This window comes from Spea bombifrons, chromosome 1, assembly GCF_027358695.1.
Source record: "Spea bombifrons isolate aSpeBom1 chromosome 1, aSpeBom1.2.pri, whole genome shotgun sequence".
In the NCBI taxonomy this organism is placed as follows: domain Eukaryota; kingdom Metazoa; phylum Chordata; class Amphibia; order Anura; family Pelobatidae; genus Spea; species Spea bombifrons.
Window position 1 is genome coordinate 119410142 of NC_071087.1, and position 17079 is coordinate 119427220.

General features: G+C 40.2%; 1 protein-coding gene across 1 annotated transcript in view; it reads right to left on the reverse strand.

Moving 5' to 3' along the window:
- The window catches only part of C1H22orf39 (chromosome 1 C22orf39 homolog), a 255521-nt gene that overhangs the window by 193217 nt on the left and 45225 nt on the right, over positions 1 to 17079 (reverse strand). The gene's annotated exons all lie outside the window — the stretch shown is intronic.

Below are 17079 nucleotides of genomic sequence, written 5' to 3' on the forward strand. Positions count from 1 at the left end.
ATATATTTTAAATGGAATCCTTTTTTGGCAGTAATATAGAGCATATTTTTTTAAGCTCTTAAACGGTTAAAGAACCATTAAAGTTTAAAAATAACTTCACCTTTTTTGAGAGAGGCCAGGCTGCTGGAATTTTCAGAAAATCTGATTCATCTCCACCGTATTTTTTCTTTTTAATCTTGAATCATGCGCTGGTGCATCCCAGCATTCTTGGACATCGTTGCTTAATCCGACCCTGTCTTCAGATAAATCGCTGTGGGAAAGCACAGCATATTCAAGAAAGAGTAACTAGTGTTTGGAAACGCATCTAGTGGTTTGTGAGTAATTGTCATGATATTAAGGCGATCTTTTCCAATCCAGGGACCTGCTTTAGCAGATTGTTTAGATTCCTGAACTCACCAATGTACTAAATGTGTGCTCCATGTAGTAACACAATAGTTATTTATCCCCTTTGTCAATCTCTGTCAGAGAAAGTAGCGTGTAACTACTGAATTACAAGCTGCTTACTTAATTCTCCAAGGTCTTTAAAATACAATTGGCTTTCTCTCAAAGAGGCTGGAGTTATTTTGAATGTGGCCCTTTAATGTTGGCCCCCCAAGAGATGCTAACTTGTCATTTAAGTTAAAACAAGATATTCTAAACTATGTGGGTTTCTCTTTTCGGAGAGCTGGCAGACTTTTATCTATGATCTCCCAACAGCTACAAAAAATGGGTGGGCTATAAAGCAATATAAATGGATTTAGTAGGACTGATTATTTTTCTATACAACACTATGATTGATATGAGCACTTTGACAAAAACTTTAGCATGGGAACCCTTGCAATAGAAATAATACTATTTCTCCCCAAATATTTACTATATAACGCTACAAATGATTTGCGTGTGACGATTGAGGCATTGCTGCTGCTTGATGCATTAGCTAGAAGTAGGCTGGCTTGCACTTTATGCTTATGCGAACTTCCACTTGCTTTATTAAAATGTTGGTGGATGAGCTCTCGTGTTTACAGTCCAAATGACTGGGAACCTCTTTTTTTCAGTGCATTGTGTTATTTCTAAATATCATCGCTTCAGAGATTCATGGCTACTAGAAAAAAAGACTGTAGTTTTTTTTCGCTTGACTAACATTCATTCTGATTAACCTCGTTGCTTCTTTCGATTTAGAGAAAACATAAATACCCACAAACAGAAAAGTGATTAATCTAATCTGTAAACTCCTGCATCTGAATGGGCCTACAGGACAGTCCATTGTGCCTCGCCGAGTAGTTCTTTTCAACTGCATGGAGGGTTTTCGTCCAGAGTCAATGGGTTAATAAAGAGCTTCTTTGAGAAGCCCAGGATTGGCCAGTAGTTTGGTAAAAAGTAAATGAAATTAGTCAAACATATTCTGCTCACACAATCTATATATATATATTTTAATAATGGATTTGATGAACTGGCTAGAGTCCCTATATACAACATTACTGTGTCGTATGCTAGTAGTCTATTGTTGTGTTTGTTAATACCCAAATTTCCTTACATTTTGTGTATAAACACACACACACACACACACACACACACACACACCGACTCTTGCCTCTTGAACAAATCTTTCTATACTATTTGGCTCCCGTTGTGGCTAAGGTGATAAATAGGACAGTCTGGTTACTGATCCTTGTTGTGTTTCTTTGTTTTCAACAGTTTGCATAAAACTTGAATTATATATGTTTAAAAAAAAAAATCCACCTAACCAATTTTTGTACATAATATAATATTAAGGATACTATTTAAACTTTTTTTTTGTTCTTGTGATAAGGTTACTGTTTGCTTTTTTTTTGTTATACCTTTTCCATATTTTGATATCATTGTAGCAAATGAAGCATTGTGTGTATCTGTGTATGTGTATACATAATCTATATGCATCATTTTGGTTTTGACTGAACCCCTGCCCAACCCCCACCTGGTGTAATGTATAATTACATAGCTAAGGGCACCTTTTCATTATATATCCATTAGGATTCTCTTCTACACATTGTTACTTGTACTCTTTTTGTTAAAGAGCTACAAGTAACTGTTGCACATTTTGATTGGACCTTCAAGGCGATGTGTATGTAAACATAAGGTGCTCCCTTTATTATCGGGCCTTTTGGATTCCAGCGTTCCCTGACCGGCCATGACTTATGTGAAGATTTACAAATTGCTCTTTGGTTTGGTGTAGCCAGCTATGGTCTCTCTTCTCGTTAACTTATTCACAGTCATGCAAAGAGGTACTTTAATTTCATTGAGAATTTAAAGTTTATCGTGTCCGACATGCTTCCCGGCACACAGGAACACGGCGCTTCTTGTTTCTGGTGCTGTTTTCAGGAATGATGGGAATTCCCGGGCATGAAGACTTCCAGCTTTTAGTGTAGGGGGTTTCTTACCCAGCACTTAACACATCTGGTGCCAGGAACACAACCCTGTGCTTATCTGTATTTTTTTTCCCTGTTGAAGAGCAGCCGGTAAATAATGAAAACAAGGGCCGTTGAGTCATTATGTAGGGGTTTTCTAAAACTCCGTCGTGAAGGAGTCCGCTGCATCGCTGTCACTACTGCATGTGGTTTGTGATGGATCACTCCTTTGGGAATCCTTAAGAAGTGCGATGTTTAAAAACCTATATTTAAATTGGGGGTGTACCTATGTTATATACCACCGGTGGCTGGAAAGTCACTAAGCATGGATCAATTATAGCGTATTTTGCGCGTATTTTGGTTCCCTCTTGTGCAATATGAAAAAATTCTGGTTATAGCAAGAAACATTATACTAAGTGCCACTGAATTTTATTAGTTTTTTTTTGTTTTGTTTTGCTTTACTTGGTCTGGCTGACTAAGCAAGTGGGGAGGGATACATCGTAACTGTGAAAAATTAACCCTTACCCACCCTGCAACAGCAGCTGGAGATGTTGCGAAACAACGTGGTGTCAGCTCACACGGTAATAAGGATTCCGAATTGGAGTTTGAATAGAAGCCTTATTCGCTGTGTGTCAGTATAGCCAAAACTAACCCTTTAGTGATTGAATATGTGATGAGCGGTGCTCGGATACATTAACCGCTAAAGGGGTTCTATATTGGTATCGGTTTTATGGTTAACGGTACCGGTTACAAAGTTTGGGGCAATTCTGCCTGTGTGTGTTGTACACCACATGGAGCTGCCACTTCACTTTCCTTACACTTAACGATTTCTTTAAGAGCTGATATAGCGTTGCTGTTCTGTCCTAGCAATATTGTACAACACTTTCTGTGATTGTTTCACGTTGTTGTATTCTATTTGAGGTATCACAATAAAAGGCTTTAATCAGCAAATCATGCATGTGTAATCTGTTTTTTTTTATTTCATTAAATTAAACTTAACGGCTTCCCACTGTGAACCATTTATCACTTTTTATTACTATTATCACTAATTTCCAAGATGTATCTTTATTATAAGCTCGGTTACAATGTTAAAAGCATCCCACCTCTACAGGCGTCATACGATGATTACAGGTAATACCACGAAAATAAGTACCTTGTAGTTCTTCACCGGCGTTACTTTAATATGTCAAGATACAGAGAATGCATTACAGAAAGAGAGGTAAGCATCGTGGTCTTTCCTGTGCTTCTCTTCTATGAGGACTAGCATGGCAGGCGTTTGACGTAGAATACTTTGGTCAGGTAATACTGCAGCAAACGAGCTGGTATAAGAAGTTATGGCACAATATGGGGAAATAAAATGTTCTCTGTCATTTCCTTAGTAGATTCGTTTAAAACAACAACAAAAAAGATAGGTAAAACCGTGTGCAGTTTGGCCGCCATTAAAAGTATTTAAAGATATGGGGAACTCATCTCAGCTGGTAAAGAATAACATTTGTGTGAAAAGTGCGAATCCCCCTTCTGATTTTCTGCATATTTTTGGAAATAATGATTATTTAATCTTTAACCAAAAAACATAAGCTGAGTGGAGAAACCAGACAGTTTTGCTATTTTAGTATTTATTAAATGAATTTGTGCAAGCTGAAACTTATTGAGAATTGGACCTTGCAATGTATAATGCAAACCAGATAGAATAAAAACCAACCCTGAATAACTGAATATCAGCCACATATTCCATGGCGCCGTTTTTGGTCACACAGGTAGGGTCTCATCACCAATATATTTTGTTAGAATATGGACAAACCATGCATTTTTGTTGTATATTTGAACACATTGCTCAAAAAAGATACATGTGAAAACACATGGTATAAACATGGGTCATATATAGCAAAGGATCCTCAGAGCTGCTTATAAATGTGAACTCCACTCTGTAGGTAGCAACAATGAATATACGAAAAGGGGAAACGGAGGAGTAGGGACACGCAGGATACAAATGTATCACCCTTGATCATAAATGAGAAGAACGTAGAAACCTCAGCCAGGATAATAGTCAAAGCAATTCTTTTCTTTATTTCTGAAAACATAGTTGCAGAAAACATGAAATTATGTTTCAATACTTAACTGTCCACAAAAGTTGAGTTTTATCTCAAAAACCGCAATATTATGTCTTAAAGGGTTTATAAATATGTGTTTGGGAAGTTCTGGAGCTGTCGCATTTCCCCTTATGGCCATTCTTAACACTTCAGATATGATCTTGAGGTTTTTTTTGGTTTTTTTTTTTACTTCCTTATTATGAAAACGTCAGGCGTGTTTATTCCGTGCATTCATTTGTAACTTTCTATTGGAGGCGTGTTTGTTTTTTTTTTATTTATTATTATTTTTCTCCATTTAAGGTCATGTCAGATCCACCCACAAGTCCCAAGGGCATGAATGCTCGTTACTGTAAACACACCACTGCATACAGTTACTGCAATAATCTGTAGCCGTCTCTGTCCTAGCAATAAAAAACACAGGTGATTTTGTAAAAGGTTATTATCCATGTAGAAACCGAACATAATAGGCTAGTTTTCTATTACAAACCGCTTTAGGAGGAAGTTAAAGGCAAACAGTAAGGTTTGCTGTGTGACTGGCAGTGATTTACTGTGTTTAACAATGTCCTTGAGCTTGAGTTCTTTCTTAGAATGGATAATATTGGACTTACCCCCTTCTTGATTTATGCCGTTTTTATGAGTGCGATATATGGAGCACTTCACTATAAAAAAAAATAAAAAAATAAAATAAAAACAAGTAATCTAATTTACCAGCATCCGATGGCCATCTAGATTCTATTTTAACCTTGTCTATATTTGGTTTGTGTGGCTAGCCCGTCAATGTTTCTTTATTAAGATAATTAAATAAAAATAGACATCCATTGTATGACACTGTTTGAAGAGTGTTAATTGGGAACAGCTGCAACTCAAACCAGCATGACAAAATTCTCAACAATCTCCATTACTCAATCGGTAAGATCTCAAATACCCCGCAGTCTTCTTTTAATGTGGTTTTGTATTCCATATCTTCTCCACTACAGGTTAACTAGTTGCGCAAGTTGTAGTCGGGATGCCAGTACCCACAGTACGTGTCCACAATCAGCCTGCTGCCAGTCATCCTACAGTCCGCCACCATTTCTTACATGGCTAATAGGGATGAGAGTTCACCTTCTTGCAAATACACTTATCAAACACCAAAATGAATGCATATTCAGTGTTGCAGGCATGCAGAATTAAGGGCTTATTGCATAATAGCGCCCCTGTACATGAAACGCTACTGAGTAGTCAGGTGTTTGCGTATCCTGTATCAAAAATATAGGAAAGGAGGCTTAACGTTAGTGGGCTTCTACTCGTAGAGTCACTGTTTTGGGCGTTTTGCTCAGTCCTTTTCCTGCATTCCTCCTTTAAGGCTTCTTGCTGCTTATACCTTGGGTTTGCCTACCTTTTAAAAACATAGAATTTTACATCAGGTAAGACCATTCGGCCCATGGAGTCTGCCCACTGGTCCCTGATCTTCTCTTAAATTCAGGATAGCTTTATGCCTATCCAAATGCATGTTTAAATTCCCTCACTGTAGCCTCTACGAGTTTTGATCCGAGGCTGTTCAATTTATCTAAATTGAAAATTCCTTACATTACATCTAAACCCCTGACCTCTTGTTCTAACATTTCCCCTCCTTTGATATAAACGTTTCCTTCTGCACATGAATGTTTGAAATCTCCTCTCTCTCGTCTTTCCTCATACCCGTACATATCGAGAACCATTCACTGTTTTGGTCGCCCTTTTCTGAACTCTGTCCGATATGTTAATATCCTTCTGGAGATGGGGGCTCCAGAACTGTACACAATATCCTAGGTGAGGCCTGACCAATAAAGTGGCAGAACAACTTTCCTCGTTTTACTACTTATTCCTCTAGCTTTATAAACTAAGTCCTCAGAAATAATGTCTTCTAAGAACAGTGCCCCCAATACTATATTCTACCTTTGGATTCTTACACCCCAAGTGCATTATTTTACACTTATCAACATTAAATGCAGCTGCAACACTCTCAACCATTCTTCTAATTTACTTAAGTCACTTTCTATTTGGCTTGTTTCACCAAGAATGTTTACTCTGTTGCAGACAGGGGCGGGCTGGGCAGGGGGGCAATTGCCCCTCAGGCCGCCCTGAATCCGGACCGGCCAGATGGCAAATATTGCAAATAGCAATCACACTCCTATCATGCTAAATCAGCCAGCACATGCTAGAACCTGGGCATGATAGGATTGTGATTGCTGTTAATTTTCATTTCGGTGCATCCATACTATATACTAAGCCAGTCACTGATGTGGTAGGCCTACACCACATCAATGTTTGGCTTAGTATATAGTGATAGGGGTTGTAGTGCAGTATTGTCAGTGTCTGGCTCAATGTATAGTGATAGCCACGCATTGACGTCAATGTGTGCCTCAGTATATAATAGTTATGCTGTACCCCTGTCAATGTCTGCCTAACCATAGAAACTATGCAGTTTTAAAGTGTGTGTGTGGGGGGTGCCACATACAGGATCTGCCACAGGTGCCAAATACTCTCGGTACGCCCCTGCATCATGCAGCAGTCAGACCCAATGGCTGTGCCTCAGCTCTTTGTCCCACGTCTTAAAAGGGGTGGGATGAAGAGCTGAGGCACAGCCATTGGGCGGCGCGGTGCGTGCACGCCGGCCGATTTTGATTTCATTAGCCGGTGGTGGAGTGACTGCCGCACGACAGCCGCTTTCAATGACGCTCGCAGCCGCTTTGGTGGCACAATGGGCCAGTTGACTAGACTTGCCCCCCAGGCCGTGGGCTGCCAGCCCTCCCCTGGTTGCAGACCTTTGTATAATCTGCTGAAATACATATCATACCAATAAGACCTTTTTTACTATTGCTAATAAAAATATTAAAAAGTACGGGTCCCTGTACTGATCCCCAGTGTACCCTACTAGTAACAAGACCTTCCTCTGGCTATACGCCATTAACTACAACTGTTTGTCTCCTATCACTCAACCATTGCCTTATCCGTTCCGTTATTTTAGCACCCAAACCCAAACACTGGCATGTATTTATAAGCTTTCTATGAGGGACAGTGTCAGATGCCTTACTGGAATCTCGATAGGCTATTCTACTATTAATATCTACTGCCTCCCTGGGCTATTATTTCTAGTAAATCAGTCACAAAAAGTGACAAGATCACCCACAGTAAACCCTTGCTGTTTATTTGCATCCAGATGTTTAAAAGGCCTTTCATTTGGCATGGTTTCCATTAATTTTCCAACTAATGATGTAAGACTTACTGTAGTTGGCTGAATCTTCCCTGCTACCCTTTTCTGAAGTTGTAATATAAATGCCAATATCCAATCTTCTGAAAGTATTCCTGTCAATAGTGACTAATTAACTGCGGCTGCTAAAGGTTTTGCTGGGACCCTATGAAGCTCTTTAAAATAACTGGATTAATCTCGTCAGGGATTTGTCTGTTTGTACATTGGAGAACACACTTCTCTTCGCCTTCCTCTGTCAAAACAAAGTATTTAGTAAGGCAGTCATATAGGTTATTCTTGTTGACAAATGAACTTGAGACATATCCTTGTCCTGTTGCTTTCTCTGGGAGATTTGTTGCTTTTCCCACAATCAGTAGTATTTTTGTACAGCAATGTGCCTCCCTGCCCTTAGGCGTCAGCTGCCACATCAGTCTATGTGGTCCTCACACCCACATTCCTGCCATTTCCAGTGGCCTTGTGGTGAGGATGACTTTGGCTCTTACTGGATTCTACTCCAGTTGAATGCCCTACTGAGGGCATAGTGCCAAGAACAGACACCGCTGATAAGCTCCCTTGCTTCCTAGCCCATAGGAAGCACCCCATAATCGTAGTTGTAGCTAACTGGGAAATGGAGAAATAACACAAATAGTCACAATTTCCAACTTTAAAAGAGCACCCAGCCCTATTTTTATGTTAATTTGGAATTGCATGCCTGCTTTACTGCATTCAAATCTGTGCAGACATTCCTTAGTCATTGGAGAAAATAAGACTTTAGTCTTTTAGATCCTCCCCTGACTGCCTCGAGAGCAGCTTCTTGGTATTCTTCTTGCTTATGGTCAATAGAACTCTTCTTCCAGGCAACAGGAGCTAGGTTCTAATTGAAAGCAATGAGCGTAGCAGCAACCAATCATGTTTGCTATCTAAAACACAATGAACACCAACATGCATTAAAACATTAAATACAATTTTGGTGACTAGACTTTAACAGAATTCTGGAAATCATATACACATCATCAACATCAGTATCATTTACCCAGGTCCTTCTGATCAACCATATCATCTGCAGGGCAGCTCTTTACATGCATTGGTCAGGAACATGTGAAAATTAAATGTGTCCTGGAAACATGGCTGTGCTCACCATATTGCCACTGTGTATCCCCCCATCTGCTTACCATGTCCTTTAGTTTAAAATAAATATGGGAAGATCTAGACCTTTAGTTTTACAATGTCATACAGATTGTCTTGTCAGATTACGTTTTGGTAGCGGTAAGTGGCAGTATGTTCATGGGAAATGTACCTGTCCATTTTGAAAATGCATATTCCATATGAAAACTGGGTGTTCGGAAGTGAGTATGAGCCTTTCTTGAATTATTTTTGTGGGCTGATGGTCCTGTAGAAAAAACTAATAACTGTCTAGCTGGGTAGTCTGCATTATGTCATGAAATACAGGATAAATTCTATTTTCCCTTTAAATGATTGCTTAGGCACTATTATGACCATTGACGTAGTTTTCAGTTTGACTTTCATGTTGGGCCAAATTACATTTTCGTGTTCTGTGCTTTATATCATCACTGGGAGGTTAATTGTCTCCATGTGTAATTTATTGTATTGGTTATAATCTAAGAGAATTCTTGAAACGTAATGGCTGGATTCACCCTTCTAGATGTGCTATGATGAGCTGGCTGTGTAGGCATAAAACTAATATTGCTCCAAATTACATTATTACTCTGGTGATATTTCCACTAATGATAAGCAGTCTACATTAAAATCCGTATCCCATAGAACTGCAGTTGCTATTTTGAAGCCTATGGTCTGTAAAAGGATTTAGGAACTTGGAGGATGGTGGAATAAGTCAATTTATTTTGCTCTGTAGGTAGCACAAGCACACCGATAAACCATAACAAGGAATGGACTCCACTAGAGCTCTGAAGGTGTGCTTTGGTATCTGCACCGAGACGTTACCCGCAGTCCTGTAAGTTGCGAGGTGGGGCCTTCATGGATGCATGCTGGTGCCATGTGTTCCCCAGGTAAGCGACACACATGGCCAGCCACATGATGTAAAAGAAAATGTGATTCATCAGACCAGGCCACCTTCTTCCATTGCTCCATGGACCAGTTCTTATGCTCATGTGTCCATTGTAAGCGCTTTCGCCAGTGGAGAAGGGTCAGCAGGGGCACCCTGACTGATCTGTGGCTACACAGCCCCATACGCAACACGCTGCTATCCACTGTGTGTTCTGACACCTTTCTGTCAGAACAAGCATTAACTTTTTCAGCAATTCAACTGTTGGATTTGACCAAAATGGTCAGCCTTCACCCCCCCCCCATGGTTCTTTGGACCACTTTTGGTCTCTTTCCTCTTCCTCCATGCGGAAAAGCTGTTTTTGGCCTCCCATTCTCAGGTTTCTCAAGGCAGCCTGACGCTAGCATCACCTCATGCTTGGCAAGTCCTGCATCCAGGCAAAGAGCTGAACATTGTAACTTCCCGAATTCACTAAGCATTAGAAAAGATCAACACAAACAAGCTCCTTCTGCACGAGAGCTGTAAAAGACACCTGTTTTACTTATGCATTGTACAGGGCCAGCTTAGCCTATGTTGCAGGTGATGATCAGTCCTCTTTTAAACTCCCAAGCTTTGTCTGCAATGAGAGGAGTTAATGGTTATTATCTTGGGTCCCCCAGACGTTACATATTGCTGTCTGTGTTCTGCTGTCATGCCATTTCCTGAGATTTACAGAATTTTAATAGCAGGAAACCAGTCCTCATGGAACAATGAATAGCCTTCCCTCCCTCTCCTGTTTTACGTCTGGCTCACATACCCCGGCCCTCTTGGGCCTCAGATTCTGGGGTTAGATGGTTGTTACTATTTGATGCTATAACCTGGGTTTTGTTTTGAATGCACGTTGTGTGTTGTGGTACCTGCGGCACTTCAGCAGTACCTGCAACAAACACTGCATGGAACCAGTGCATACTAGTTTTAGCCGTCACAATCGCATGCAGCCGCCAGCTCACTACAAACAAAGCCAGTTAGGCTCCAGTTGCAAACATGGATAGTGGCTGTGTTCGCCTTCATTTATTTAACATGCTAACAGCGCAGGTCACATCGCTTAAAGGGGAATTCCCACCACTTTCCCTAGTGCCAAAAATCTATTTTCAAAAATATGTTTTCTTTAGATAAAATGTATACCTTTTTATTGGTCCAATACAGAAAAAAATGTAAAAATCTTGTCTTCAGATGTTTGAGCAGGGAAATGGCAGCCCATAGGCGTTTAGTGGAATAAAGTGGCAATAAATTTTACCTACATTACCGTATACAGCACTGGTTAGAGTTTTTTCATGGAACTTCCCCTTTAATACAGTGTCTTAGGGGCGTCTACATACTTGCAATGATTATCTTTCATTGAATTCCAGCATATAAACAAAGCTTGGCTTTATCTTGCTATATAGTTGCCAGAACTAGATATTTTCAGCTTGTGTTGACCCAAATGAAATCTGAGAAAATACTAAGCAAGGAGGGGGTGTCATGCAGTTCCCATATACCCCCCAAAGTGGCGAGTGCTTGCGCAATCTAAAGACACCTGCTTTTGCAGGAGCAGACGTTCTGATCCGGACTTTAGACCATGACTTTATTTCCCTTTTATTATTCATTTATTATTTTAATAAACTTTCAAACGTGTGATTAAATAGTTATGCCTTTACTATGGCAGTATTTCTAAGCCTGTATCTCTTGCGTGGGTATTTGTTAAAAACGTGCTACTGGCACAAGCCATTTTTCTCTGGGCAAACATATTGGTTCGTTTGACGTCAGTCTGCGGAACGAGTAACACTGGTGTGTATTATTCACTATATCAGTCAGTATGTTCACCGACATGGTTGCCCTCTGGGATCTTGCCCTGCTTTAGCCACTATATGTTGTGTTGTACAGTATACAACGCTAAAGGACAATCATATCCGTTTTGATCGTCTGTCACTCAGCAGCGGGTTTGGTCTCATAACCCTGGTATCTTCCTGTGTTCCAATATTCCCCAACGGGGAAAACTGCTTTCCATTGTTTCATTCCCTCGTCTCAGCACGTTTTCCACAGCAGCTGCATCCCTCATGTGCTCAGGGAGAACATTTAATCAGAACCAACATCAGCCCCCAGACCAAGCACTTCCCGTCTAGGAGACTGTTACGCTCAGTCTTGCTTTGCATTACTATATCAAAGCATCATTGCATTAAAGTCTCTCTTTGCTTGAAGAGATAGGAGACCAAGGCCCCCCAACATATTAAGGAATACTCTTTTTTTTGTTCTGTGCATGGTTTGTTTGCACATACTGAAGATGCCACCGTGGAGTCCAGCTTTTCATGGCTGTCATCTCTCCTAGAAGATGTCAGTGGTTCCCCTCTCTTTTTTTGGGGGGGGGCAAGACCTCCCACCGTTCTTGTGATCGAAAGGGATGGAAGAGGTTGCATATACCCAATGTAGAGGAAGAGAAAGACTGTGGAGACCAAGTCAGTGGTCCACCAGGTGCTTACAAAGGCTCACAATGACCCCCCACTTTCTTCACCAATGTCAGCAAAACACAACTATTTTGTCCATCAATAATAATAAGATAATAAAAATTCTAACTGTGATATATGTAAAGAGCCCACCCCAGTAAGCTTCCAGTCTTGCTTCACACATTTTATAGAATTGAGGGTAGCCTGAAACTTTTCAGTGCAGGAAATCAAGTGAATAGTCAGTAAGCGACAGTGTAGATGCTATTAGCCACTATAGTACCTCCGGCCATAGAAACATAGAATCTGATGTCTAATAGAAATTGTTCAGTCTGTATAATGTGAGAGAAAAGTAAAAGAGGGCTGTAGAGTGAGATAAGAATATGAAACCACATAATGCCAGGCTTCAGCATATACAATATCATGATTTAGAAACATATGCCAAACCCAATCTGTACAAAGAGTGGGAGACGCGATTAAAAGTGTATATTTTGGACCTATTGTAGGATAGACAGACAGACAGACAGACAGATAGACTAGATGTGCTACACTGACTGCTGGCCTATGGAAAAGCTGGACACACAAGACGTATCACATGAGGCTGGGAGCTGTTCCAGAAGAAAGCTCTATTTTAGGAAGTTGATGTCACAGCTCAGCCCGAAGATGATGTCAGCAGCGGGTGAGTCATTGTGATTGATTCAGCTGCTGGAAGGAGATTGGATGCCAAACAGGAGAGCTGCTGCAGATCTGATAGAGTGTCAGGGGAGGGGGTCAGAGACATTCGCCATGAACTTAAAGCAACAGCTCCTCTGAAGAGAGAGCAAAACAGGAAACGATCATAAGGTTCTTACAACATGATATAAACAACTGTATTAGCGGATTGGAGCGTGCTACAAACTGTCCCTCTCTAGGTCTGTTTATGCAGTATGCTGCTAACACGTGAAGAACTAACACGGGATAGCCTGTCTGGTTAATGTATAAACATGTCTGAACTGTTCTTGCAGTGGAGACCTACCCAGCTGGACAGATTTCTTTAGGATTACAGACGAGAGTTAACAGAGTTAAAGGCGATAGCGCAGGCCTTTACACATCCGGCAGCTCCCTAGCACTACTGCCAGAAGTACTGAATTTGGTGGGACAATTCCAACAACCGGACATATGTCCCGCTGTCAGCATGTACATGTACGGGGCCATGTGATGTGGGCAGAGCATGGTGTATTCTCCTGTACAGAGCTGTGTACATCAGCCACTTTTCTATGATCTATACAAATTTCACATTTTGCTGGAATACAGTGGCAGATAAAGTCACCTTTATAACTGCCAGTCCTGAGGGCAGACGATTGACTTTACACAGTAACAGTTTAATACGCTTAAAGGGACGCCCAAATGTTCCAGGAAAGCCCCTAAGCAACAAATGCATATGAAAGCATTTTGAAAGTACTTCCATATCCATTGCTCAAAGATGTAAAAAAAAGTACTTACTACAAGGAGAAGCTGCAGTACTCCCCTCCTCGGCTCGATGTTTCAAGCCATTGACCGGGGCAAGTACATGAATTTAGATCCTACAAGGGGTTAAGCCACATAAATTTAAAGGAACCACTCAGCTATCGTATGATGGATGGAGTGTCTCGTTAATAAACCTCTGTTATAGGTACAAATGAAAACAAGCAATATGTAGCGTAAGAGCGTGAAACATTGGCTGTTATCAAGCAAGTGCAGGCACGCGTCTAGAAAATATGAAAAGCAGCCTCCACCGCTTCCTGAATAGCTCGGCCCAAATATTTGTGTTTTGACACAACGTTTGACTGATTTATGTCTGTAACCTGCCCTAGGTCTCAAATGTTAGGAGAGCGATAAAACGTATTCTGAAAATGCAATTAAGATGTAACAAAACTCTTTAGCTTTAGTATCCCTTTCTAAAATGATCCAAAAATAGAAACTACTGTGAAAGCAATAATCGACATCTCGATAAAATGTATTCTTGGTTTCTAGAAAATGTGATTGTTCACCTCCAGCGTGCGTATCAGCTGAACAGGCGAGTTTGAAACCAGGCTGAAGCATTAGGCTGGGGCAGAGCTCAGCAAACAAAGCTTCCTCCATTGTGAGCATAAACCCCAGCGGCCACCGGTGACAAAACACAACAAAGGTTAGAAGCTGCTGGAGCCACGCAATGTTAAGCCATCTGACGAGAACAGCAAGGTCAGGAGAGAACTGATCTGGGGGGCATGTAGTACCGAAATGCCCCAGAATGTGCCCAGGTGCCCATAACGACTTACCATGAAACAGTATTACTAGTAACAGAAGGTGAAGAGAAAGGCTTGCGGGATGAACAAGACCAAGCAGGGAACGCGGGTCATTAGGACAGCAGTAGACATAACCGCAAGAGAAAATATTTTCCGTTGGCCATGTGTCAAGAATGGGCAGCGGCTGCTTTCTGTGGAACAAAGTATATTTATTAACGCTTTTCCTGAGACAACACAAATTTTTCAAAAGATACCATGCAACAATCATTTTATACATAAAAAGGTGTTTCCAAACAGGTGCTAGGAGCACGTTCTCCATTCAGTGACAATGTGTATGTGGCTGCTTGTTTACACTGCTCGCTATCTAAATGAAATCTTTGAATGTGTGGGGCACTGCTTTTAAACCTTCTGGATAACCAAGTGATAAGTTATTATGGCTATCAAGAAGGTAGTAGATACACGGAATATGAATTGGTTGTATACACTGGGGAATTTAAACATGCATGGGATAGGCAGAACGTGATGCCAAAAATAAGACAAGGCCAAGGACCAAGAAAAGTTTGAAATCTTCCATCAGATTAAATATTATATGGACCAGCTACATAAAAAATTAAAATCTAAAGAACATTCTGTTCATAGCATTAAGTAAAAGGCACAGATGTTTTTAGACCTTACATGTTAAACTGCAACTAAACACAGAGGGTTAAAGAGATTTGGCTCCAGTCTGCGACTTATCATATGTCTAAATAAAATAATGGACCTGGTTGCTGTCATAGCTGCCTGCTTATAGAAGAGACCTAAGGCTGGAAGGACTCAATGTTCTGCATAAACACTTCATAATTTGCTTTCAAACAGTTTTCTTCTTGCCTCTTATGGTACTTTCAGTCTTCACAAAATCATGTATCAGGGTAAATCTTATTATAGAACATACATACATTCCAATAGGGACCTCTAATAAAGAGTAGCGTATGAAACGGATTTCCCCATATATTAAGTGGGGGTCGTATAGTCTGAATAAGCGTAACCAATGAAACAAGCATTTAATGGCTACGGGTAGGCAGGGCATTCATTCTCACTGCCTTTTTGTTCCTGAAGCAAGGGTTGACATTCCGCTATGTGTTTAGATTTATCTTTTTCATCCTGGAAATGGTAATGTTATCACACAGTATGCATGTAGAAATTTGGATCAATATACACAAAAAGTAAAATAAAAATAGTTTCCGTAGAATGCGTTTTCTGACTTGAGCTAACTTTTACCTATACCTCTTCTATTAGCTTATGAACACAGGATCTTCTTTTTACCCAACATACCTAACTTTCCTATACATACGCATTATTATTGTATAAGAAACAGTTGCTGCTTAGACCCCAGGTGGGCATTCATCCCTGGAGCCTTAAAGGCATAAGAGCTATTGAAAATGGCTTCCAAATCACCTACAGGCAAGTGATCTGGTGCATTACGGGAAGCCCAACAGGCTGTTTCTATACAGTAACCTCTGTCTCACAAGCAGTACTTACATTTACGTCAAACCCGGAAAACCTGCACATACTTTGTATTTGACAAAGGCATAAACTTGGGTTTAATTAAACTTTTCCTTTGTTACTGCAGTGTTAAAGCTGAGATTTTGTTTTGTCTCGTTCATGCCATGATTTCTCCGCATCAAATTCTCTCTTCGCCCACACAGTACCCTGCGATACAGCTGATGTATTTGTGCTTGAGTTATTCCGAGTTAGACTTTAGAAAAGGGACTTATTAAAAGTTAATATTGTACATAGACAAGGCTGAATAAGGAGCTACATGCCTCACTGATTTTCAATTATTGCTCAGCAGAGTGATGTGTAGAAGACATTGCAAGGGTTAACCCTTTGCCCTATCAGAGAAATAAGCCAGAGGCATTGAGACAGTTAATGTCTGTAGAGAGCTGGGGTGATTCAGTAACCAGTCATTGAGCCTTGGCAGTCACAACACTCCGGTCATGCATAGTTATTTTTATTAAGCCCTGTGCCATTTCAGAGCATGGAAGCATCAAACTGCAGTATTTCTCATGCTGCTGGACTACAATTCCCATCATCCTCACTGGTGGCGATAGTGAGGATTGAAACACAAACACATGACGATGCTGTAAATAGCAAACTGGCATTAACCCGTAATTGAAGGAACCTTAACAGCAGTTAAATACGTTTTAATCTTCTAAAGAATATACTAACATTCATGCAGGCAATCTGAGTATACGCAGCGATTCCTTTACTTAGGCCAAAATGCTATATTACAATGGGATATGTTTCAGTCACTTACTGTCAAAGGTGGAATTCACACTAATTATATATCTATCTATATATATATATATATATATATATATATCTATCTATAATCATAAATTCACACAAATATATATATATATATATATATATATATATAATTACACACACACATAACAAAAGAAGTGTAGGCTGTTGTGCAAGTCAGCAATAGGCACAGGGTCTTTCGCTCAACCAGAATGATTTTGGAAAGACCATGATGCCTTCCATAACACTAAGCAGATGCCTGTCCAGTAACAAGAGATATAGTGTGTGCTTATATATATTTATATATATATACACACACAATTACTTTTGTACTTTGCTGGCCCTGTAGACACTAAAGCGTGTTTCTATTGTAAGATTTTATCAATACCAAATACGTAATTACTTGT